Source organism: Anarhichas minor, unplaced genomic scaffold (genome assembly GCF_050575085.1).
Source record: "Anarhichas minor isolate MPS153535 unplaced genomic scaffold, ASM5057508v1 ptg000005l, whole genome shotgun sequence".
Taxonomy (NCBI): domain Eukaryota; kingdom Metazoa; phylum Chordata; class Actinopteri; order Perciformes; family Anarhichadidae; genus Anarhichas; species Anarhichas minor.
In genome coordinates this window covers 883,579-909,946 of record NW_027466451.1, presented here as the reverse complement: position 1 = coordinate 909,946, position 26,368 = coordinate 883,579, and the positions used below count along the sequence as shown (strand labels likewise).

At 38.6% G+C, this 26,368-nt stretch overlaps 1 long non-coding RNA gene across 1 annotated transcript; it reads right to left on the bottom strand.

The window, feature by feature from the left end:
• Positions 1-12,379: 12,379 nt before the first annotated feature.
• LOC142931447 (uncharacterized) lies at positions 12,380-16,553 on the bottom strand. The gene is made up of 5 exons (XR_012947339.1): positions 16,459-16,553; positions 15,199-15,234; positions 14,396-14,432; positions 14,092-14,126; positions 12,380-13,363 (listed from the first exon to the last, which is right to left on the bottom strand). It is a non-coding gene; the product is annotated as an uncharacterized LOC142931447 (long non-coding RNA).
• Positions 16,554-26,368: the final 9,815 nt, after the last annotated feature.

Genomic DNA, 26,368 nt, shown 5'->3' with positions numbered 1-26,368 from the left:
AAAGGGAAGGGATACATCGTTCTCGTTGGTAAATTACACAATTTTACATATTTCATGCCTAAAAAACCATCATAGCAAGAGGGGCAAATTTATCAATACAGAGATTTCTGTACATTGGGCCCTTTGTTTGATATTGATAAACAAATATATCACAATTCCAACGGTTTACAGTATTCTCATTTCCTACAATCAAAGGCTTTTCACATCGTGCTTACACCTAGCTTAATACTCCCAGTAGTTCAAGCGTTCAAGTTAGCCCTGGACTACCAGTCTTGTCAACATTGTCATTTAAATGATCCCAACATTAAGCTCAGTTTACTGAGCCTCACTGAAACGCTGGATTTTCCTTAATTGTAAGGAACATTTGGTTAGAGTCACTAGTTTGACTCAAGGTTAAAAGACGAGCTTGGGAAGATTTGTTTTCAAATTAAATCTTTTGACAAGACTCTTTGAACCAAGTCATGTGTTTTAGACATTCTGAAGACAATACCTTCAGCTTGGATTCCACAGTCTGACATTTTAACACTGGGCTTACATATACTGTATGTATTTTCAATAGGGTTTAGATTACCCTAAGGCTAGGTATACACATGTGAAAAACCTTGAATATACCTACCAGCTGAAACCCCACACTAATGACTCATGACATTAGGATAAAAATGTGTACTTTCCTCTAGGTTAATTAGTTCATATGCATGTAGCAATTTAACTAACTGACACATTTTTATCCTTAATCTTTCATATATCTGTAAAAAAACTGATTAATATGAAAAGGGAAGGATGACATGGATAAATAAATACAATAAAATAATGTAAAAGATATACATTGTGATGAAACATAAAATAAACATACATTGTTGGACCAAATAAGGTAGAGATCAAACAAACAAAATAAACAGGTGTCCTGTTGTTTTGAGAGACAGTCATTCTGTCCATGTGTCAGTAGTGTATGTTGCTGTTTGTTGAATCTGTCTGTTCTTAACACAAAACAAACTGTGAATAGAGCTCAGTGTCAGTGTGATAATATAAAGAGCTGAAACATTATGACCTTTGACCTGTCCAGTGGCTGTAGAAGCACTTTTTTGGTGTTGTGGTCAAAGAGAGATATTGTACTAAGGAAGTAACACAAATTGTTACCTTTACAGCTTGTTTAGGGAGGAGCTTGATGCTGGACAAAGGAGGAAGTGTCACTGTGACAGTGATGACTGGTGGATGATGGATCTGCAGCAGTTTGGTTCCCTGCAGCCCTACACCTGATCACTTGCTTAAGGATCAACTGTAGTTAGTCTCTACTGAACTAAACTATGCACAGCAATGGATGCACAGATGGTGATGTTGAGGAAGGAGGACAGAGCTGGTCCTGACAAGAGAGAACAAAATGTTATTGTAATAAACTGAAGACTGAAACAAAACATGTTAAAAAGTTACATAATTCACAATAATCAAATACCTTGAATTCTGCTGCAGGGCAGGACAATGTGTATATCCAGTGCCATTTCACACAGAGAAGTTTAGGAAGGCTGCATGATGTTCAGCTTCTTCTATATGTTTAGCTCTCTGTGCAGTCCTGAGTGTCTTCACTGTGAAGTGGAGGGATCACAGAGGAGGAAGACCTGAAGGAAGAAGTTGATATAAATTACAACGTTATACTAGCTGTAACATTAGTGTTATTTAAACTGTTGCATTAATACAAAAGGAATAAATGAATGAACACACAATTAAAGCAAAACACTGTAAATCAAATGTGAAATAAGAAAACTATACCTTATGCTCTGTTGTGAAGAAACCTCGACACTGGCAGGGAGAACACGTGTCTCTGTGGTCCAGCAGTGATGGGTCCACTGTTGATGAACAGTTGAGATGGTGCTGCAGCATCTGGTCTGTGGTGGCATGATGTCTTGGTTGTTTTGAGCTGATCCAGTATGTCACAGCTGGTGAGGCAAAGGCAGGCAGGTGTTTTCTCATCCTCTGCCTTGAAGACTGACTGGGACAAGCAGTAAGTAAAATGTTTATCTATGTCATCCAACAGTGATAAGTCCTCCGTTGATTGACAGTTCAGTTAGTGCTGCAGTCTCTGGCCTTTTGCAGCATGTCTTGGTTGCTGTGAGCTGATCCTCACAGTGCTGAAGGAGGTGAGGCCAAGGCTGGCAGGTGTCCTTACAGAGGACACAGGAGAACTGTGTCTTCTGTCCATCAGAAAGGAAACTTAGCTTTACAGAGGACACAGGAGAACTGTGTCTCCGGTCCAGGGGGAAAAAAAACCTAAATGAGTAACAGTCTCTAGCAAGGCCACCCGCCCTGCTAGAGTGTGAAAGTGATTGGGATGGAAATGTGGGGTTTCAGCTGGTAGGTATCATTACACCAGAAAGTATGTGTTACATCTAGAACACATACTTTCTGATGTATGTCTGCTATGCTAAATGTTAGCAGCTGTGTACAATGCTGTATACAGCTGCTGAAAGAGTTTTGGCCTGTGCATTTATCAACCCTAACCCAAACCCACCCTGATAAATGCACAGGCCAAAATGTGTTGGAAATATAGCTCGAAACAATATGGTTACCTGGAAAGAATATTACCTATAATATTGTCCAATACTGTGAAAAGATGATTACCAAACAAAATTCCATTCAACTTACTAAATAAAGTCCAACATGTCTTGTGACTGCATAATTAGGTTTCCGTGAACATTACTCTTGATAAATTAAATCTCTGCAAGTCTGTTATATTCTATACATCATTCTCAGTAAACATAGTCATCACAATATACTCTTTTTGAATTTATCATTGTATCTTTCAATCATTTTGTAATCAGAATGTGTCATTAATACATATATCACTAACTTTTGTTCTTCTCGATTAGTCTATACTTCATTGAGTTATGTTTTATCAACACACTGTTATGCTGTATTATTTATACACTACATTATAATAAAATATTTTCTTAATCTCTGCACTGAAAATATTAGTTTAAGTTTAGTTACAGGTACTTTGCATTTTTCTTGATCTTTAAAAGTCAGCTGATACCTTTATGGACTGTTAGAGGACATGACACAGTAGACAGGGTTGTGATAACTGTAATAGGTTTTCATCACACCAGAGTGGAGACAATGTTGTGGTTGAGAGATGAAAATGAGGTCCAGCAGTGTATTCTTCTCTGTGGTTGCAGTAGTGATGACTTGTGCATATCCCCTGGACTGAAAGAGCTCAAGTATTGGCTTACTTGTGTTGGATAAGAGATTCTCGTTGAAATCCCCACAGACAATGATGGGCTGACAGTCCATGATCTCCAATGAGTCCAGAAGGCTTCCCAGGTTCGACAGGAACAATTTCACACTGTAGTCTGGTGGTCTGTATACAGCTGCAATCAGTGCACTCACTGGGGCTTCAACCTTCAGAGCCACAAACTCAAGATCAGTTACATTATGGATGTACTGTTTCTCACGCACTTGAATGTGGCTTTTCACATAAACAGCAACTCCACCACCACGTCTGTTGGCCATTTCTGGAACATTTGTGTAGGACAGGTGTCTGTTGCGTTTGAACATATTGTAGCCCTCTATATGGAGACTGTCTGCAACAAAGGAGCCTTGAAGGTGAGTTTCTGTGAGACACAAAACATCTGCAAGATACAGTTCATGATGGCTCCTGATGTCATTGACATGAGATGGCAAACCTTCTGTGTTATGGTGAACAATGGTCAGAGTGTCATGTCTGCTCGATGTCTGTTGGATTTGAAGAAGAGGCATCATGTCGTCCAATCTGACTTGTCTCATGGTCTCTAGGGCTCCAGTGACTGCTGGGTTGGCATATATCTTACTCTCATCCAGATCCAGCATGTGCAGTCCACTGAGAGAGGTCACTCTACTGACAGCTACATAAGCCATGCCAGGTTCAAAAATGTGTTTTAGTGAGACTACAGCTGATGTCCTTGTCATACCTTGAACCTTGTGTATTGTACAAGCAAAGGCAAGTCTAACAGGAAACTGTCTGCGTACCACTCCTTTCTGTTTCAGATTGTCCTCTGCTCTCTCTACGTACACTAGATCATCAGGTCTGCCTGGTGCTCTATTTCGGTAATTCATTCCAGCGGTTTCATCATCCATCTTGAGCCCAAGCATAGTGACATGTGCAACACCACTTTGTTCTGAGGTTATTACCCTGACTAGTGTAGCAAACGATCCATTCACCAATCCTTGAGACACGTCTATGTTTCTGGTGAGCATGACTCGAGCACCTTCAGCTACATTCAGTGTATCTGGTAACTCATTTCTGTTTCCTTTGTATGGTTTGGTTTGTCGGGCCATTCTTCCAGTTCGTGGGTCCTTTTTGTAGTCATCTGCATCGATCTTGGTGATATGAGAATGGAGCAGAGCTAATGTTACTGAGTTGTGTGAATCAACCTGTTTATTAGTTGCAAAGATGTGCAGGACATCAGTTGGACAAAGTGCTGGTTCAGTGATGGTCTGTGACAACAAAGCTCTGTCTGCTTGAGACAACTTATCTGACTTTCCTTTCACACGGATCCGGTTCAACATCTCTGCAAAGTTAACATCATCCTTCTGACGCATTATCTCAGTTAGAGTGATCATCTGAAAGTTGTCCTGCCATAGGTCGATCTCACATGGCTCATACATACAGAGGGTCTTGGACTGTCGCACTGGTGGTAGCTGATAAAAGTCTCCTACAGCTATTACTGACATTCCTCCAAAGGGTCTGTGACTGCCTTTGATCTGTTTCAGTCTCGCATCCACATAAGCAAACAGGGGCTTTGACACCATGGACACTTCATCAATGATGAGGATTTCAGCATTTAAAAGTTCTGATCGGACTTCATCCAGTTTGTTGCCAAGTCCTTGAAATGGAGGTTTCAGACTTCGTGGTAGCTTGAGCAGAGAGTGCAGTGTTGTACCTGATATATTAAATGCTGCAGTTCCAGTGAAAGCAGTCAACAGGACAGTGGGGTTTGATATGTCAGCCTCCTCAGAATGTCTCGGAAGTTTGCACAGTATCTTAGATGCCTCTGAGTAGATGCATTTAATGAGATGTGACTTTCCTGTTCCAGCACCACCATTGATGTAATAGAAAAACTGCTCAGAATTTAGGCCACAGACACGCTTTATGCACCAGTCTCTAACTGCATAGAATACACATGCTTGTTTCTGGTTCAGGTTCTGATACATCTGTCGTAACAGTGTGGGGTCTAAGACAGGGGGCTCTCTGACAGCTCTGACTTCTGTTACAGCATTATCCTGATTACTGTATTCTGGGACATTCTCTTGTACATTTTCATGATCTGGCTCTCGTGCCTCCAGTTCTTCTATACATTCCAACCTGACCACTTCAGATTCTGGCGCCAGATTACACCATTCATCAATCACTCCTCTGTTCTGTTCAAATTCTTCGACTGCATTCTCAATCTCCTCAGTGTTTTTCTCATATTTGTCTCTGTTTCGTTTCACAATGTGTTTGGCATACTCAGGATGGTCATAACCTCGTAGTTGAACAAGACAACTGTTGTAGAAGGACTCGTACGTGGGGAAATGCGGCCTTTTCAGTTCCTGGTCTGATCGGTGAGGAAGGTACAGTTTCACTAATGTGCCATAGAACTTCTCAGGATATTTTTCCTGTGAGCAGCGGTAAAATCTGATGATAGCAGGTTTATCGTTTTTCCTCTTTTGCACAAATCCCATTTCATTGAGGAGTGGCAACACATCTTTACCTTTTTTCTGCTGTCCATAGACAATTCTGCAAGTAGCTGCGAAATCAGCCAAACACATCTCCTCAAAATCTGGTGTTTCAGGTCTGGCTTTGTATTTGTCAGTCAAAGATGTCATCCACACATTTTCACTTTCTGATGTTGTGTTTTCTAGGTAAGACATGGGGCGACTCATTTTCAGTGCGTTGTCATCAGTCGGTATGAATATGACACCACGTGAACACTTCTTCATTTTAATCCCACAGGCACGAGTCACACACTCCTGGGCACTGACCTCTCTCTTTTTAGAGTAAGCTTGCATGATTTCCCTCATTTCATCACATTCATTGACGTTGTCTGTGGTGGAGTTCTCAATGACTGTTTTAAGGTACTCAGAAAGTCCAGATTCCTTTTTGGTTATGTAGCTGGTGAGATACATGATGCATGAATATGCATTGAGAATATAATTTACATCAATATTGGCATCCCAGGCTTCAAGTAGATGTGGATTATATCCATTTACCCAGCAGTCTTTTGGCTCACGTTTCAGTATCACCGCACTGGATTTGTTGATCATATTGAGGCATCGTTCATACTCGTGGAGTGTTAAGTCGCATCGAGCTAGGAGCTGCTGTAAACTGAGTGAGGCAGTTTCAGGTTCATTCAGCAACAAGTTCAGTGGTTGGAGCTTTGACTTTGCCATTTGCACTTGCAGTGGATCAACGTTCTCACCAGGTCTCGTTATGATTGTGTTTCTGGCAGGTGGTTTGGGAAATCCAAATCTGCAACCCGAGCTGGGACTTCTGAAACATGTCCTTGAGTGGTTTTTGCTGTGTATTTGCACTTCTGTGACCTTCTTGTACAGTTCAGGTTGTGAATGTGGGTCAGGCAGCTGAGCTGTGATGTATTTTGACACAAAATCTGACACAATCTGATCATCATCCTTCTCAAACACAGGTGCACCTTCTACCCATATGAGACAGTGTATGTGTGGGCTTCCTCTGTGCTGAAACTCAACTCGGTAAAAATAGTCAACAACTTTGCCGAGAGGCTGTGCAGGAGATAAGAGCAAATCTCTGAATAACGCCTCAACACGCTTATCAAACATGCGCATTGTTGTCACTGGATTGCTTCTCAGTATGTCACACTTTGCTGACCAGTCGAGCCCTTCAACATTTACTTCTTCACCTTGCTGTCTTTTTATTGCCTCAATCACTTCAGGCCAACGCATCTCAGCTGCAGAAAACGTACAAAAGAATGTGGGGGTTCCCAACTGTCTGATCATGGCAAAAAGATCTCTTGTAGTTTTCTCCCAATAAGCTGGTGTTCCTCTCAGCGGCTGCATGAATCTGACTGCATCTTTATTTCTCACCAGTCTCTCGACCTCTCGTTTATTTTGCAGCATACCAGAAGTTATCCTCCGTCCATCTCTAGTCAGAGGCTTTCCTTTCCTCAACTGTATTGTCATGCTGGAGGTAGCCAAATGTATTTCAGTCACAAACTGTGCGAAAAACAAATAATTTGTGTCTCTGGCAAAATGATCATCAGTACAGAAAAGCCTTGCTTTGAAATAACTGCTGGGTGTCAGTTTAATACGTCTCATTTCATCCAGTGTGTTTTGACCTGTAGGGAATTGTACCGGGAACGCCATCGCCTCAAGTTTAGGTGTTTTGAAAAAGCCAACAGGACTGTTTCTTTCTGCAGGGGCAACAGAGTAGATTCCTTCACTGAAACATAAAATCTCCTCTGAAACATCACATGGCTGAAGACATGACTCTAGAGCAAAACCACCGTTAGGCATGTCACCTTCCTGTTCTGCATCATCTCTCTGCTCCTCTGGTTGTTCACCATCACATGACAACATGTCAATATCCTGCTCACCTTCAGCCTCAGTTTCTGCCTCACACAGTGTACTTTTTTCACACATGTCAATGTCATTTAAATCAGCTTCATCATAATCATTCTCATCCATTGTTTCATCATCATCATCGTCATCATCAGGAAGTGTTGGGTCACATAGCTCAGCCTCATCTCTGATAGTTATGTCCTGGTATTGTGGATGAATGTGTTTGAGTTTATGCAGCGCCTGCACTAGTTTAGACCAGGTGACAGTCTGGAACAGCTGATGACCTCTGTAACACAATCGTCTCTTCAGTTTCACTCTCATGACCTGGGACTCACTTCTCAGTCTGGGCAACGCTTCCACTGTTTCCTGCACCTCCGACGGGACACAAACCACGTTACCATGTATCGCTCTCTGTCTACCTTTGGGAAGAGGAATCATTTTTGCAAACGCTATGCACTTAGCAATGAGATGTCTCTCCAATATGTTGAGATCACACAGTTCAGGTGGAATGTCAGCGAGCTCCAAGTTGTTAGCTACAGCGAGTGTTGGCATGGCTCCATCTTTAAGATGATTATGGCAGGTGTGACAAATCCACTCTTCCTTTCTCTCATCAGGCACTTTGCACTGTTCATCTCTGCACTCATCATCACAAACATGTACGTACTTTCCTGTCAGGCATGCTGCAACCATAACTGGATTTTTGACATAGTTTAACCTTTTACAGGGTCTCACTTGGTTTGGAAATGAAGCTTTATGACAGACGCTGCACACATAAGTAGGACCGGCCTTTATTTGTGACCTGAAAATAGATATAGCCTCTTTGATCAAACTGTTGTCACTTTCTTCTGTTTGTCTATTTATCCATCTATATTTCCTTTTTATTTTCATGGCACATCTCACCTTATGCATTCTCCTATATGTAGGATTGTTTTGATATCTGTCTTGCATTCTTTTTTTCATTAGTTGTCTGTGTCTTACCCTGAATGCTTGGTCATGAGCATAACGCTGAGTGATTTGAGATCTCTTCCTCTGTCTAAACTCTTTGCTGTGTTTATAAAGAGCAGTGAAATACTGTTTTTTTTTCTGTCTAAAATCAGTATCGTCTCGGTACCGGGCCATAAATTGCTTTTTCTGTTTCTGTCTCAAATCAGGATTGTCCTTGTAACGAGAGAGCATGTGACGTTTTAGTTTCTGTCTCAAATCAGGATTGTCCTTGTAACGAGAGAGCATGTACTGCTTTTGTTTCTGTCTCAAATCAGGATTGTCGTAACGAGAGAGCATGTACTGCTTTTGTTTATGTCTCAAATCAGGATTGTCCTTGTAACGAGAGAGCATGTACTGCTTTTGTTTCTGTCTCAAATCAGGATTGTCGTAACGAGAGAGCATGTACTGCTTTTGTTTCTGTCTCAAATCAGGATTGTCGTAACGAGAGAGCATGTACTGCTTTTGTTTATGTCTCAAATCAGGATTGTCCTTGTAACGAGAGAGCATGTAACGTTTTAGTTTCTGTCTAAAATCAGCTTTTTCTCTGTAATGAGAGGAAATGTACTCTTTCCGTTTTTGCTGTAAGTCAACATTGTCTCTTGTAATATTTATTTTCTTTTGTCTAAATTCAGGATTGTTTTGATAATTCCAGCTTGCGTGATATTTTTTGTTTGCTTTATATGCTATATTTGAAGCATACTTTTCCCTTTCTTTGTTTTTTTGATTCTCTTTTCTTTGTGGAGTTTTTTCTGAGACCAATAGTCTTCTCTTCATTTTACTCCTTTTGTGTTTACTAAACTTTGACAATCTAGAGATGGTTTCCTGAGATACAGTATCAGAGAGTTCACTGGCAACAGTATTTATTATTGAAGAAGAAATGTTTGATTCACTGGCAGAAGCATCATGTGATGGAAGGAAACTGAATTCACTTGAGGGTTCTGGTTTATTTTGGGTATCAGGTAATATGACCTCTTGTTGTCTATCAGATGATGTAAAAGTGATGTCACTGGACAATCCTGTCAATATGTTATCAGAGGGATCACTGAGAACAGGGTTTATCACTTCAGCAGTCAATTCTGATTCACTGTGAGGAGCATCATGTGATTGAAATGATGTGATGAGGACCTCTGGTTGTTTCACAGCTGTGGTGTGAGGAGACATTTCAGGTAAAACATTCTCAGGACAATCAGTGGCTGTGTTTGTCTTTAGAGTCGGTGAGTTTGATTCATCAACAGCTTCATCCAACAGAGTAGGTTCATCCTCAGTGACAGCTGTAGGTCTGTAGTCTGTGTTCGGAAGAGCATCATTCAGGTTGACTGTGTTCACATTGTAAAACTCCACAGGCTTTAACTCATAGTTACAGGAGGACTGTGTGCCCATCATTCTGTAGGACTTCTTGAGCCTGTCAATCATATCACTGAGACGTGTGAATGTCACCATGACAGCGGTACCAGGAGTACGTGAAGGGGGCAAACCTCTGGCTGTTCTGGAGTGTGGGTCAAAGAAACCATATCTGCCTGACCTGGTTCTGAATACTGCAATACACAACAGTCTCATCAACAGCAAAGCGTACTTCACATCTGACAACAAGCAGCTCAGTCCTGACTCCAGGTCCAGAAAGCTATCGACTGCTCCAGGTAAAGGTTCTCCTAATGTGCCGTACCTAGAAAGTTGTGTCATGTCCACATAATGTGTCAACCTGCGTGCAGGAACTTCATCAGGGAGCTCATCGGTAGTCAGATAGATGTGATCCACGACCCTTTTCCTGGTCTCTCTATACATCGTGTTACCTTTATCCAAAACAAGGTTGAGGTCTGCTTTGGTGATGTTTTCATTCTCATGAAGGAATGCAAGAAAGGTTAGTGAGTTACAGGTACACTGCTGATTTCTGGATCTGCCGAATTTAACAGAAGCCTGGCTGCGGGATGCACGGACATGTTGTTCATCTCCCAGGTTTACAAAGTCTGCATGAGAAGGTCCTGCTGCAAAAGCCTGTGGTACACATGATGCATCACTTTGACCTCTGTGGTTTACCTGCTTCACATTAGAAGGCCCTGCCTCACATGAGTCATCACTGTGTTGTCCTCTCTTTACAACGTCTGCATATGATACCTGTGGTACATGTGACACATCACTTTGACCTCTGGAGTTTTCCTGGTTGACATTAGAAGGCCCTGCCTCACATGAGTCATCACTGTGCTGTCCTCTCTTTACATCTGCATAAGATACCTGTGGTACATGTGACCCATCACTTTGACCTCTGGAGTTTTCCTGGTTGACATTAGGCTTTGCTTCACATGCAGCGTCACTGTGTTCTCCTCTCTTTACAATGTCTGCATAAGATACCTCTGGTACACATGAAGCATCAGGCTGACCTCCTTGTTCCACACTTCCAGCATGAGACGCTGCAGACATCTTTACTTCTCCACTGCTCTGAGGACCACCACATTCTGCTTCTTCAGTCGTTGTTGCACAGTCATTGAACCTCTGCCAGCGCAGCTTCTGAGCTTGTGACCTCTTACCCTTCCTTGGCATTGTTGTTGTTTCAAAACCACAAATGCTATTGTTTTACTTTTATTGTACAAAATCAAGATATTAGACACAATATTAATGGTAAAATATTACTATAACGATTTAGGATCTGAAGATGGTAGAAACCTTTCTGCTTTTAGTAATCAAAAGCACGTAGGAATGATAAATTAACTCACAGAAGAGTTCGGGGTTAAATGCAATTTATAATTATACACCAAAAGAAGAGACTTCACAGTATCCAAGCAAATGTTGATCCACAAAATCCTAACCAAGTCTGTATAAATAAATGGTGTTCAAAATATAACACAATAAAGAGATCAATATTAATGCCCCAATTTTACTTTACTGAGACAATATGGTATTTGTATATTTTAGTGTTTGTGATACAAATTATTTGAATGTCAAATTCAGTGACAGTAACCTTAATTATATTCCTTAGTCTTAATATATTAAGGCTAATATATTTAGGTTTATATCTAAACACCAAAAAAATCCAGTTGTTTGACTTATTACAGCAAATGAAGATTTAAACAGCAAAGCACTTCAACACACTGATTGAAAGTGTGATCAGGTCTTGACTTGGTCTGTATACGTGTATAAGGGACTGTGTACTAGAGGAACAGATTGTATTTAATATGTAAAAGATGCTTCTCAAAGAAATCTGTGGAAATATATATTCTATGTAAAAACTGAAGTTTAACACTGACACACAACTGCAGACAAATTATGCTACTTCCAATACTGTTGATTGCAAGCCACCTATATCTCAATAAATGTTTTTTGTAGTAATACAATACACTTGAACTTGTTAATTTAAACTGTAAAAACTTCAGTGATATTTCAAAAAGCCTCAATTTATAGCTCGTTAGTATAACTACTACTAAGGAAACAGTATTTAAAGTGTACGAACCAGAATGTATGAACAATTTAAGCCTGACGCACTACAAAGAATAAATTGTGTTAATTTCAAAGCTTTATGTAATATGTAAAGATTTAAATTACACACAGAATACACAATTTTAATAATTACCACCAACACACAACCAGGAGCCTAATATCAGCTATGATCTGTTCTGATCCTAAACTGTTTGCACTTACCAGCAGAGAATAAGTTAATACTACTACACTATAGTTTATATTCAGAATCAGGAAGAGTTGTCGTGGCAGTGAGATGACAGATGAATGCTTCTGAAGAACGTTGGGTCTGCAGACAGGAAACAGCCGCTCCAAATAAATGCAGTTCCTCCCGATAGATGTCTGTATTTTATTTCAGTAGGAACAGGTTAAACAACAAAACACTGAATGATTGAAACAATGGATGTTTATATGAATTTTTTTTTTAATCAAATAATGATGAATACAATGTATGTAGTGGTATTACATTTACTCGTATGTAGACTAGTCAAGTGAACAGTTTGAAATGTGAAAGATCTGTTACCAAAACAAACCTTTGGGTACAAACCAACAGAGCTCCACAGCAACAAAGATCAGGAACAACTAGACTTATTCTCTAATGTGGATTTTCACAAATTGTTTATGTATATTAACCAGAATGCACTTTAATATAATTATGTTAACTTTCATGCAATTTTACTATAAATTTACCAGATTAAATTCTAAATTATAATTTATTTTACAAAATGTTTGATAGAAGTGTAACTTTTTCAATTACAACAAAATTATGTGTATGTCTTTTTCAATTATATGTTCAAACAAATTTTGTTGAAAAAATCACAAATAGTATATTTCAAATTTTTTTGTACAAACAGTAATAGTATTCTATAGATGTATATGATGTAGATAGAAGATTGACAGAGGTGAGCGTGAGAGGAGAATCTCTCAGATTATTCAAAAAGATAGATCAGGTACCAGTAACCCGAGGATTGTGAGTGGATCAGACGATCAGTGGAGAGACAGAGAGTGGGCGAGATGAGAGACACTCAGGTTTTCATATAACAGACAGGTTCTTGTTAACCATGGATAACCAAGCAATTTGGTTCAGTACGAGGATTTCAGAATTCAGTTTTCATCAAGCTTTGTTCAGTAGATTTGTTCAATTCAGGAGGTTTTCGGCAGTTTGGAAAGTGCTTTAACAGATAGAGTGGGATAGAAGAGGGATACAAAGAAGGAGTTCAAAATCAGACAGAGCGGTAGATTGACAGGAAAGATAGAGGGACCAATGCTTAGACAGAGTTGATACAAGGTATAGGAAAGATAGAGGGACCAATGCTTAGACAGAGTTGATACAAGGTATAGGAAAGACAGAGAGCCAATATGATAGAGGAGAGGGGAGACAGCTGGACACCTGTAAGACACAATAAAGACACACATTAGACAGCAGTCTGAATAACAAACTAAGTAACTTCTACTCTAAGCTAACAGATCAGTGAAATGTCTGCTCACATGAACAGAATGTAAACCAATACCCCAGGTAATACTGCAAATATTGATATGAAAAATTTTCCTATCAATTAAGTAGGGCTGGTTTAGACGTGTCATGGCCACACTGCCTGTGTCTCTCACATGAGTAGTTTCCACAGTGTTGTTGCTGCTGCCAGCGCTTCTTTCTACATGGTTTGCCTTTCATAATTGCCATACTGTTTCATTTCATTTTAAATGGAATTTTTATTTATTTTCAACAGAAAAGGGTGAAGAAGCCTGTGTGCTGTCATAAATAATATTAATAATCCACAATTAAAATGAAGGCGTGCAAGTCATTGCATTTTCCCACACTGTCCTGTAAATATTTCAGAATAAAAGCCTTGTGTTAACAAATGATGGGATTCTGTTAGCAGAAAGATGCTAGCAGGCTTTTATTTTTATATTAAGTGTCTATTTTAACTGTGAAACCCATGGCACACTTAACAAAATAGGCGAGACCTCGAATCTCTAAGAGACGCAGCTGAGATGCTGGCGAGCCACGCTGCTAACGTACGCGCCAAAATAAAAACCAAGAGGTTCAGTGTTTCATTACAACATCACTACATGTTTTAAGACACTGCATTCAGTTCTCATTCATATGTGTGAACTTACTGTCAAATCACCACGGAGTCGCCAACACTGATAGTCTACAGTTAGAGACAGGAAGGAGGAGGCCGGAAGGAATGAGGAGAGAGAAATAAATCATGTTTCCATTCTTTTCAGAAAACCAGTGTATCACATCTCATTTTACTGTAGAACAAACTGTTGCTAATGTTGGATAATTTATTGTTGAGGATGTAATGTAGGAATGTAATCCTGTCGAGACAGATTATTATGATGCTACGGTATTCTAAACTGTAAACCAATGTAATATCAGTTTAGTTATAGCAAAACCATTATTAATGTGTGAACTTACACTTCAGAGTCAGAGAGGAGTCACCAGCAGTAACGGCCTGGAGTTTAAGACAGAAAGGAGGAGTCCGGGAGGAGTGGAAGGAGGGTGAAGGTTAAAGAGAGGGAGAAAAAAATAAAAAGACATTTTCAGTTCACTTCAGAAAACCAACCTCATAGCTTTATTGAATTATAAGTACTTTCAGGTGGACAACTTATTTCCTTATTTATTATCAATGTCTCATTCAAAAGTCATATTTTTCTAGGAAGTTCAAATGTATTGTGCAGTGTGACTGTGAGTTGTGTGGTAATACTGACTGTTGTCAACAAGACAAAATTGTATCCCTTTAATGTGTTATTGCCTGTCAGGGACTTTAAGATAATTGTCTTTATAGCATGGTACACAAAATTAGAGCAGCCACAATAAATTGATTAGTAGCCAAGTATGACATTAAAGAAAAATGTTAAAATTCTCTGATTCCAGCTTCTCAAATGTAATAGTTTATGATTGCTTTACTCCACTATGACAGTAAACTGAATATCTCTTAGTTTAAGACATTTGAGGACATTATCCTGGGAGTCTTTGGGATGATCAACATTTTCCCCGATTTTCTAACATTATAAAGACCAACTATTCAATTAATAGAGAAAACAAACAACAAATCAATCAACGATTGAAAAAATGATATGTTGCGGCCCTACACAAAATAGAGTGTATAATGTCAATGTTTTCTTTAACAAAATGAAAAGAACAGATGCTAAACAGTTATTCACATTGAAGTTATGTGGTCTGTTGTCAATTTTAGTTACAGTATTTGATTTACTTACCAACCAAAGTGCAGATACGGATTGATGTTCTGTTGTCTAAGAGAGGAAAGAATATGACAAACTGACAGTAAGTGGAGTAGGTTCAAAGTTGCAGCCTTTAAACTAAACAAAACAACAAAAATGACATGCATTACAGAAGTAGATTACTGCTGTTAATTACTACCAGCATAATATGAGAAATCAAGATTTAATTCAACCTCAGTCATAAATTAAGCTTGTTTAATGATAAATGATAAAGTTTCATTAGTAACTTATATGAGTGTAACCACTGGTTAAAACAAACTAGCCAGAATGTCAATTGCAATATATCCAGCATCCTGCTAATCAACACTATTCTTGCCTTAATGTTACCGAACTGAATGTAGTCAACAGCTAAAACTGCTGGTAAAATAAATAAGCCTGAGACAAGCATCAACAGTATTAACGTTATAAATTAGCTTGTTGTTACTGAAGTCAAGGATTAGCGCTAGCCCTTGTCTAGCATTCAGCGACTGACATTGATGGTTTATTTATTTGCATTTTGTAAATTTCCCAGCTTGATATTGCCGCATTGAGTTAATGGCAATAAACTGCTAACTAACGTTAATTCGTTAGCGATTTTTAGCGTTTTAAAAATGCATTGACATTGGTTTGTAACTCATAGAGAATTTAAACATGAATGGAAAAGTATATGCTAACGCATGGCTAACACCGGCTAACGCTGGCTTTAGCCATGTTAACTGACAAACTAATGTCAGTTACCTAACGAACTAACGTTAGTTGGCTAACTTAGCCATCCTAACTTATTTGTCAATTAACATGGCTAAAGTCAGCATTAACCATGTTGCATTGAAATTGGTTAGCTTCTCATACAGAATTCCAAATGGAAGAGCGAAATATTTTCCCTTCATGGCATTAAGCTAAAGCGAACCCGTGACTAACACTAGTATAGCGGCTAACGCAGACTTTAGGCATGTTAACTGACAAATTGGTTAGTTAACTAGTTTGCTAACTAAATAGTTAATTGGTTTGAAACAGTTACCAATTATACAATACACAGAAATTAGTTTAGCTATATTAACTAGCTAATATGGCCGCTATGCTAGTGTTAGCTATACGTTGGCGTTCGTGTATGCCGTACAGGGGAAATATTTCGCCCTTCCAGTCATGTTTAAATTCAGTATGAGTTACACACCAATTGCAACGCCTTTTTAAAACGCTAAACTGTATTTATACCATTCAAATGATTAGCCGTTAGACAAGTGGTTCAATGCTACTTACCAGAAAAGACTTCAGGACAAATTAGCGGAGCTGCGGTGTTGCATATTTACATTTCATTGAGGCGTTCAGGAGCAATCGGAAATTCTGCTGTCAAACGCAAAAGAAAATCATGAATCCTGTCTTAGATAGTGTACATACACCACACCATCCACAAATCTAACAAACGCATTCTGCCGGTATAAATCGACACCGTTTGTTAAAGAGTTAACAGAGTACAGAGAGAAAACACCTCTACTCTGGCAGTGATGATTACTGTGTGTAGTTAGTATTACTAGTTAATATTATTAAGTACAGTGATGACAACTGTGCGTCTTTATTAGTTATTAGTAATATTAGTTACTATTATTAAGCACAGTGATCATGTGTACAGACACAAACTTCTCAAAAGTCTCTCCAGCTGTTAAAGCCGACTGACAGCTGATCCTCCGTCATCAGAAACAGATGTCGCTTCACATGACACAACTGAGGAAAGGACGTCTCATGTCTCTTTAAAAACATTTCCTCGTTTCGTCTCGCATGGTTTCCTTGCAATTTCGACCTCCCGTCCGAAATTGCGGCCAGTACGTTCTTTTTGGTAAAGTCAAACTCACAGGCCACCACCCTGGGCTGCTCTGTATAACCACCTCCACACATAAGTGGATTGGCGAGGGTTTAAAATAGCTTTGGAGGCTTTGTCCTCAGCAGTGATGAAATAATACACATAACACATAGAAACTATGCCTATAGGATGAGCCCTATGGGTTTACCATTATACTTTTTCCCTGTAATGTTTATTCATTATTATATGTGTAGCCTACTTTATTCGGCGTATTAATATTATAAACTATTTTTTTCTATTAAAGTGTGCTTTCAGTTCACCGGAAGAGGGATGACTTCTGTTTGGAAGTACCGATTGCTAAGCAAGATATATAGCCATAGTGTTTCAAAAAATGTTGCCACTTTCATTCATTTTTAAACTCTGAGATGTAGGCTAATTTGTGACATGCTTTCTTAATATCACTCGATAATTTATAGGTTAGCTTACGATTTGAATCATCACATTTTGAAAAGATCAACAGTCAGCTCTTACAACTCAGTCTGGACAAATAATTGTTATCAGCCAGTATACCACAGAGAACACCTGCGCTCATTGAGCGCTTCTCATCTCACCGCTTTGGACCTTGTGTGTATTTTTGTTTTTTTTGTTCGCCAATCACTGTCTGTATTGTGTATTTCTCTCCAATAAAAAGTATTCATTCCATGGTTGTTATGTCTAAAGCGTTGAGATGAAACGAATTTACTGAGTCTCAGAAGATCTCCGACATTATAGCAGTGACTGATTTTCACTAAAGTCGTCTGTCCTGCCTGAAAAGTCGAGAGAGAGGTAAGTGTTGTTCCTCATAAATGTGTTAATAATGTGAATGATATAAAGAATACCTGACATGAATTGAGTCCAGGTTTATATATATATATATATATATATATATATAAAGAGAGAGATATATTCTTAATGAAATGAAATTGCTATTTTTTAAACATTGCTAGCTATCGTTATTTCCAAATAGCGGGCATCTATCTCTTGTTTTAGGTAAACTGTACGCACTCTTTAATACGAAATACTGTCGTTTCTAATAATAATTTGCTAAAGAGGCAACACACTATGAAATAAAAGAAACGCTATAGATAAAAATGTGTACTGGCCTACTCCCTAACGTATCCTATAACTTCGTGTTTATTCTATTATTTCAGAATGGCGTTACACTCGCTTATATGGACAAAGCCTCCCACACCATATTTCAGGCCACCACCAATCCACCTTTGCATGGTGATGGTGGCGGAGCAGCCCAGGGTGGTGGCCTGGGAGTTCGATGCTTCTGGTGCGAGACCAGCTTCCACAAAGCACAATGTGCTGGCCGCCATTTCAGACGGAAAGTCGGTGGCCAAAGTCACCATCTATGAGGAGTTTTCTTCAAAATTCCAGGAGGGTAGGAGCTACGTCCTAAAGGGACACTCCTTAAGAGGGCAGTCTCCGCCATACCTCATTAATATAACAAGAGAGACCATGTTCTTTAGAAGCGCACCAATCGACATGTCAGAGGCGCTGACTCAGCAGGCGGAGGCCTTAATACGTCCTATCTCTCTGCTGACCCCACTCAGTAGCTGCTCAGTAGCTGCAAAGGGCCTAGTGACCGTGGAGGGGGAGGTGATCGAAGTAAGTTCCTATGGTAACCTATGGTGGTATATATAAGGAAAAAAGAGTTGGTATAAAATGTGAATTAACTCACAATTCCATCTTTTTCAGCTGTCCACGCTGAAAAAGATAACCAAGGGCAAAGACATATTTCCCATGAGAAATATTAAACTGCAGCAGGTAGGCTCTCTCTCTCTCTCTCTCTCTCTCTCTCTCTCTCTCTCTCTCTCTCTCTCTCTCTCTCTCTATAGAATTAAAAATTGAAATATTATTTCACATGGCTTTCTACAGGGGGATACACAGCTGTCGCTGTGCCTCTGGAGGGAGGTTTCTGTGAAAAAGCTGCAGATTGGGGCATGGATCAAGGTGTCCCACCTGAAAGCTTCTCAGACAGACTACGGGTTGCAGCTGCAGTCCACCAACTTCTCATCAATCGAGGTAGCCCTACTTGGTTGTTGATGTTGTATTCATTCTAACATTTTTTTTTTAAAATAATAGTGACATTAATTTTTTTGACTAATTTCTTTACATAATCACATCTTCAAAATACACACAGCGAAGTCTGCTGAAGTGATGTTGTGAATTTATTCTATGTAAATAAAATATAGTTGAAGTGACATTAAAATTTAAAATGAATAAGCAACGAACGGGCTAGGTAGATAATTTGGATTTTTAAAAAATGTTAAGGAGTAGCTACATTGATGTTTGGGTGATTTGTGACAGCGGATATCTAACAGAAGGTAACGTGATGTCTGTTTCTCTCAACAGGAGGTCAACTCAGATGACGTGGTGGGCGCTTTCGGGGTGATGGACGCTGAGGGTGAGCCAGGCAGCCTGAACCTCCTGCTGGATGACGGCCGGACCGTTATCATAACAGAGGCTCTGTGGACCCCCATAGAACCGCTTTTAATCAATCCCCCACTGAAGATTCGGATACAGTTGACGGGGAACCACGTCACTAAAGTGACAGTAGAATAGTTCACTGTTGTTCACATGTTCCTTTATTTGTATTCATATTTGTAATGTAGTTATTTTGTATTCAGGGTTTCATTATGTTGTTATTTTTGACCGTTCATATTCAAATGTTTTTATGTGTTTAATATGTTATGTTAAATCGCATTAAATTAAGATGTCAAAAGTCAAACTCTGCCTTTGTAATGGTGTGCATTGTTTCACGTAAACTTCATTTTTTATTTTAAGTGCTGTGACTTATTTTCTAAAGATGTTTATTATATGCGTCTGAGTCAAGCCGGGTCCGCAGAGCATGTTGGAGAACCAAGAGGGCAGGAGGTCTGCGGGGTGCCAGCCATCGGCAAAAAATACATCCAAGCAACACATTAATATTATAATACACACATGTAATTATAGTCAGATCTATCGTGCTCTAGATAGGACCAGTTCATTTAGACAGTCACACAGTCGATGATTTATAGCCAGTTGTAATGGTAATAGGCCTACATCGTAAATAATAGTACTTTCTGCATTTGGCAGCTTCAAGGTGTTTCTTTTAGCCTAGATTAGGCTACGTGTTTTACTTCTTCGTAGGCTATGCTCTCCGTTTGTAAAACAAGACTGTGATTCACTGAGTCTATATCGCCTACATACAGATTTCACCACTTATAGTCGTCAGTTATTCTGCCTCTGTTTATTCTCTGTTTAGTATTAACGAACAATCCAATTTGCTCGGTTTTTTGGTTGATTCTCTCTGTTGTTTCAAGTGGTTTTCTTTTATTTAATTTAGTTTCATCCACATATCGGCCGCAGGGCGCTGGGCAGCGCTTCAGCAGCGTTTAAACGGAAAAGCGCTCCGACCTCTGAGGGCTTTTTTCTAATGTTTCTATGACAACAATATCTTGACAACATATCACCACTCTAACCACAGTTGTATGATAGACTAGCATCGCTCCTTTGCTTTGTATGATCTATTTGGGCCACTATCTATTTGTTTTACATTGTTGTTTCACCGTTAGCTTTAAACGGAGGAATCTGCTTCATACGGACTATATCTATATAGCTCGTCACCTCTCAATCTGAACGCCGAGACAAGGGGTACACAACAATCAATGGCAATATTCAAAGTCCGCCCAGCCAATCTGCTCCTACAAATAGGGGTTTCTGTCTTTGTTATGATAGTTTATCCCGAAAAATAAAGTTTAGGGTCTTGCTGTAGTACGGTGGCCCCGTAGGACATATCAATTACCACAATATCAGTCATCGCTAGCACTACTAATACGAGTCCAGCAGATGGCGAAAACAAGCGGTCAATTTCAGGATCAAAGGTGTTGAGTGAAACAAATTACTAATCAACTTCGGTTAATATGACAATAAATTATTAAATAATGATGAAACTATTGGTAAACTGTTGCCATTTTTAACTATGCATTATTATTTGCATTGCTGCAACTATCACAGAAGCAATTGGCATTTAAGCTTAAAGCAGAATATGACAACCAACTCAGGACAATATTTTGTCATGTTAAAAAAACAGGAATACATAATAATCTTGCTATTATGTGGAATTTAAATTGATTTATTAATTAAAATACACTTATTTTTGTCAAGTCCAAGGTTTGTTTTGTGAGAGAGACAGAATGACAGACAAAAAGAGAGATACATAGAGAGAGAAGAGCAAGAAGGAATGAGACAGAAAGATACAGAGGAGAGAGAGAGAAAGACAGACAGAGAGAGAATGTTGAAGCCCGAAAGCATTTAAACTGCACTGCTGAAAACCCTTCTAGTTGAAATGTATAACTATGGTGTCTGTAGCTGAAAGTATGAGAAGAAGAAGGCTTTGAAAGTTGAAGAAGTTTAACAGGATTTGAAGATTTTCTCCATAGAGATCCCATTCAAAAGAAAATTGCAAATAGCTTAATAATTCAAAGAATTTAAAGATTACAAATATGAAAAGTCATATCACCCCTCTCCTGAAAGAGCTGAACATTTTGATATTCGAATGGTTTCTGTGGCTTAAAAAATGTCAGCAGTAGTGATATTTGTAGAAGTAGTACTAGAAGTTGTAGTTGTAGTAGAAGTATTATTAGTAGTAGAAGTATTAGTAGCATTATAATAAGTAGTAGCAGTAGTGATATTTGTAATAGTAGTCGTAGACGTTGTAGTTGTAGTAGAAGTATCATTAGTAGTAGAAGTATTAGTATTTAGAAGAAGTAGTAGAAGTAGTAGCTGTAGTAGTGGTCGTAGTATATAATATAACAGTAGTAGTAGTAATAGTAATGGCAGTATTTGAAAAAGTCTAATTTTGAGCTTAATGTTTACATACAGTTAATCCATGGGGCTTTTATTTTGAAAGGGTGGGGCTGGGTGGGGGAGAGAGGAGGAGGAGACAGAATCAGAAAGTATGAAACACACATACAGAGGTTATTAAATGACAGGCTTCATCACAAGCATTCCAGTTAGAATTCACTCTGTGGGGCTTTTATTTTGAAATGGGGTGTGGGGGGGGGGATGGACTTATAATGTTAGATAAACACAAGCAGGTTATTAAATGTCAGGCTTCATCATAAGCATTTCAGTTAGAATTCATTCTGTGGGGCTTTTATTTTAAAATGGAGTGGGGGGGAGGGGAGTCCTGTAAAAAGCTGTAAGACCTGAATGACTGTATGAGAGATACACACAGAGAGAGAGAGACATACAGAGATAGAGGGAGAGAGACATACAGAGAGAGAGAGAGAGAGGAGTGCGTGTGTGTGTGTGTGTGTCTGTGAGTCTGTGTGTTTATCAATATCACTAATGAGCTTAATCAGAAACACCTGTGTCCTTGCAGCCTTTTCATGGAGATTAAACAGGGAAACACCTCTCAAACAAATCCTCAAAACTCCCATAACCGTAGCTCCTATTGCTCCAATATTAATAAATGAGAGGAAGGATGAGTTGAAGAACAGATCCTGTAAAAATTGTGTCTGTAGTGTAAAAAATGTGGCTGAACTGGCGATTTAGAAATGGGGTACCGTGTTCTGTGGAAGATGTTTTTGAAGCAAAATTTAACATTGGTCTCTATGGAGCAGAAAGTTGGTTTTCCTCTCAATTACAGGCTTCTGTGTCAAATGTGTAAATCTGTGGGATTCCACAGTCATTTGTCGACGACAAGGACAAGATTAGCTACTTCTACATCCAGAAATTATGCATGAAGAGTGAAGATTGTGGACACAGTGGCAAAAGACAAATGTTTTTTTCACAAGAATCTCAAGCTGCTCTTCACTCTAGCAGGGACATCACGCACTCTAAGCTGCGCAATACACACCCATTATAAAAGCAGAAAAGGGCTGAAAAAATCATAAAAGTTAAACTGCTGCAGTTCAAAAAGTATAAAAGATATCAAAAAGCTGAATAATGCGTCAATAGATCAGGATTTTCTCAACATTTTAAAGTTGAAATGGTGTCTGTAGCTGAAAGTATGAGGAAGTAGAAGGATTTGAAAGTTGAAGAGGATTTGAACATTTTCTCTATAGAAACCCATTCAAAAAAAAAATTGCAAAAAGCTTAATAATTCATAAAGTTTAAAGGTTAGAAAGATTACAAATATGAAGTCATATGTAGCTGAAAGTATGAGAAGAAGAAGTCTTTGAAAGTTGAAGAAGTTTAACAGGATTTGAAGATTTTCTCCATAGAGATCCCATTCAAAAGAAAATTGCAAATAGCTTAATATTTCAAAGAATTTAATGATTACAAATGTGAAAATTCATATCACCCCTCTCCTGAAAGAGCTGAATATTTTGATATTCGAACGGTTTCTGTGACTTAAAAAATGTCAACAGTAGTGATATTTGTAGTAGTACTAGAAGTTGTAGTTGTAGTAGAAGTATTATTAGTAGTAGAAGTATTACTGGCATTAGAATAAGTACTAGTAGTAGCAGTAGTGATATGTGTAGGAGTAGTATTAGTAGAAGTTGTAGTTGTAGTAGAAGTATCATTAGTAGTAGAAGTATTAGTAATTCGAAGAAGTAGTAGTATCAGTAGTCATAGTAATAGCTGTAGTAGTGGTCGTAGTATTTAATATAACAGTAGTAGCAGTAGTATTTGTAGTAATAGTAAATGCAGTATTTGAAGTAGCAGTAATAGCAGTAGTAGTAGTACTAGTAGCAGTCGTACTAATAGCTGTAGTAGTATTAGTACTGGTAGTAGCAGCAATAGCAGTAGTAGTAGTAGCAGTTGTAGTATAAGTAATAGTAGTGGTAGTAATAATATTGATGGTAGCAGTAATAGCAGTAGCAGTAGTAGTAATAGTAGCAACAGCAAAAGTTGAAGTAGTAGTAGGAGCAGTAGTAATACTATAAATATTAGCAGCAGTAGTAGTAGTTGTCACAGTATTAGTAAGAGCATTCATTATTTCAACAAAAAAGCCTAATTTTGAGCTTACCGTATAGTTAATCCATGAGGCTTTTATTTTGAAAGGGTGGGGCTGGGTGGGGGAGAGAGGAGACATAATCGTAATGTTTGACACATAAACAGTTTATTAAATGACGGGCTTCACCACAAGCATTTCAGTTAGAATTCACTCTTTGGGGCTTCTATTTTGAAATCGAGTGTGTGCGGGGGGGGGGGGAGAGGATGCAGAATCGTAATGTTAGATAAACATAAACAGGTTATTAAATGACAGGCTTCATCACAAGCATTTCAGTTAGAATTCATTTTGTGGGGCCTTTACTTTAAAATGGGGTGTGTGGGGGGGGTCCTCTTAAAATCTCTAAGACCTGAATGACTGTATGAGAGAGAGACACAGAGAGAGAGAGAGAGGATGAGTGAGTGAGTGAGTGAGTGAGAGAGAGAGAGAGAGAGAGAGGCTCTGATCTCTCTGGCAATCATTCTCATTTGGAGATTGTCCTATGTTTTATCATTTACAGCTTACATGACTATTGTCCTGCTCTGCCATGTCTTTCCTCGTCTCTCCCTCTTGTGTCGCGGTGTGTGTAAATGTCACTCGAATCAGGAAACTTATCAGAATACCCATATTTGATTGGCTGGGCTGCATCACGTATATCTGTAAATCATGTGTGTGCGGCTTTTATTTTAAAATGGGGGGGTCCTCTAAAAGTCTCTAAGACCTGAATGACTGTATGAGAGACACACACAGAGAGAGAGAGACACACAGACACACACACACAGAGAGAGGAAGAGGAGTGTATCTGCGTGTGCCAGTGCCTCTCTGTGTTTATCAACATCACTAATGAGCTTCATCAGAAACACCTGTGTCCTTGCAGCCTTTTCATGGAGATTAAACAGGGAAACACCTCTCAAACAAATCCTCAAAACTCCCATAACCGTAGCTCCTATTGTTCCGATATTAATAAATGAGAGGAAGGATGAAGGATGAGTTGAAGAACAGATCCTGTAAAAATTGTGTCTGTAGTGTAAAAAATGTGGCTGAACTGGCGATTTAGAAATGGGGTCCCGTGTTCTGTGGAAGATGTTTTTGAAGCAAAATTTAACATTGGTCTCTATGGAGCAGAAAGTTGGTTTTCCTCTCAATTACAGGCTTCTGTGTCAAATGTGTAAATCTGTGGGATTCCACAGTCATTTGTCTACGACAAGGACAAGATTAGCTACTTCTACATCCAGAAATGATGCATGAAGAGTGAAGATTGTGGACACAGTGGCAAAAGACAAATGTTTTTTTCACAAGAATCTCAAGCTGCTCTTCACTCTAGCGGTGACATCACGCACTCTAAGCTGCGCAATACACACCCATTATAAAGTCAGAAAAGGACTGAAAAAATCATAAAAGTTAAAATGGGACAGTTCAAAAAGTATAAAAGATATCAAAAAGCTGAATAATGCGGCAATAGATCAGGGTTTTCTCAACATTTTAAAGTTAAAATGGTGTCTGTAGCTGAAAGTTGAAGAGGATTTGAACATTTTCTCCATAGAAACCCATTCAAAAAAAAAATTGCAAAAAGCTTAATAATTCATTAAGTTTAAAGGTTAGAAATATGAAAAGTCATAGCACCCCTCTGCTGAAAGAGCTGAACATTTTGATATTAGAACGGTTTCTGTAGCTTAAAAAATGTGGAAGGAGATAAGTAGCAAAAAACGTACGGAAGAAATAGAAGTTGAAGAAGTTGAACTAGAAAATGCATTTCCTGCTGAAAATGCGTTGGAATGCTGAAAGCTGAAATGAATCTCAAAAATATTGCTGAAAATAGATATCCAATTTTAAAAAAATTGCAAAAAGCTTAATAATTCAAAAAGTTGAAAGATTACAAATATGAAGTCATATGTAGCTGAAAGTATGAGAAGAAGGCTTTGAAAGTTGAAGAAGTTTAACAGGATTTGAAGATTTTCTCCATAGAGATCCCATTCAAAAGAAAATTGCAAATAGCTTAATAATTCAAAGAATTTAAAGATTACAAATATGAAAAGTCATATCACCCCTCTCCTGAAAGAGCTGAACATTTTGATATTCGAATGGTTTCTGTGGCTTAAAAAATGTCAGCAGTAGTGATATTTGTAGAAGTAGTACTAGAAGTTGTAGTTGTAGTAGAAGTATTATTAGTAGTAGAAGTATTAGTAGCATTATAATAAGTAGTAGCAGTAGTGATATTTGTAATAGTAGTCGTAGAAGTTGTAGTTGTAGTAGAAGTATCATTAGTAGTAGAAGTATTAGTATTTAGAAGAAGTAGTAGAAGTAGTAGTAGTAATAGCTGTAGTAGTGGTCGTAGTATATAATATAACAGTAGTAGTAGTAATAGTAATGGCAGTATTTGAAAAAGTCTAATTTTGAGCTTA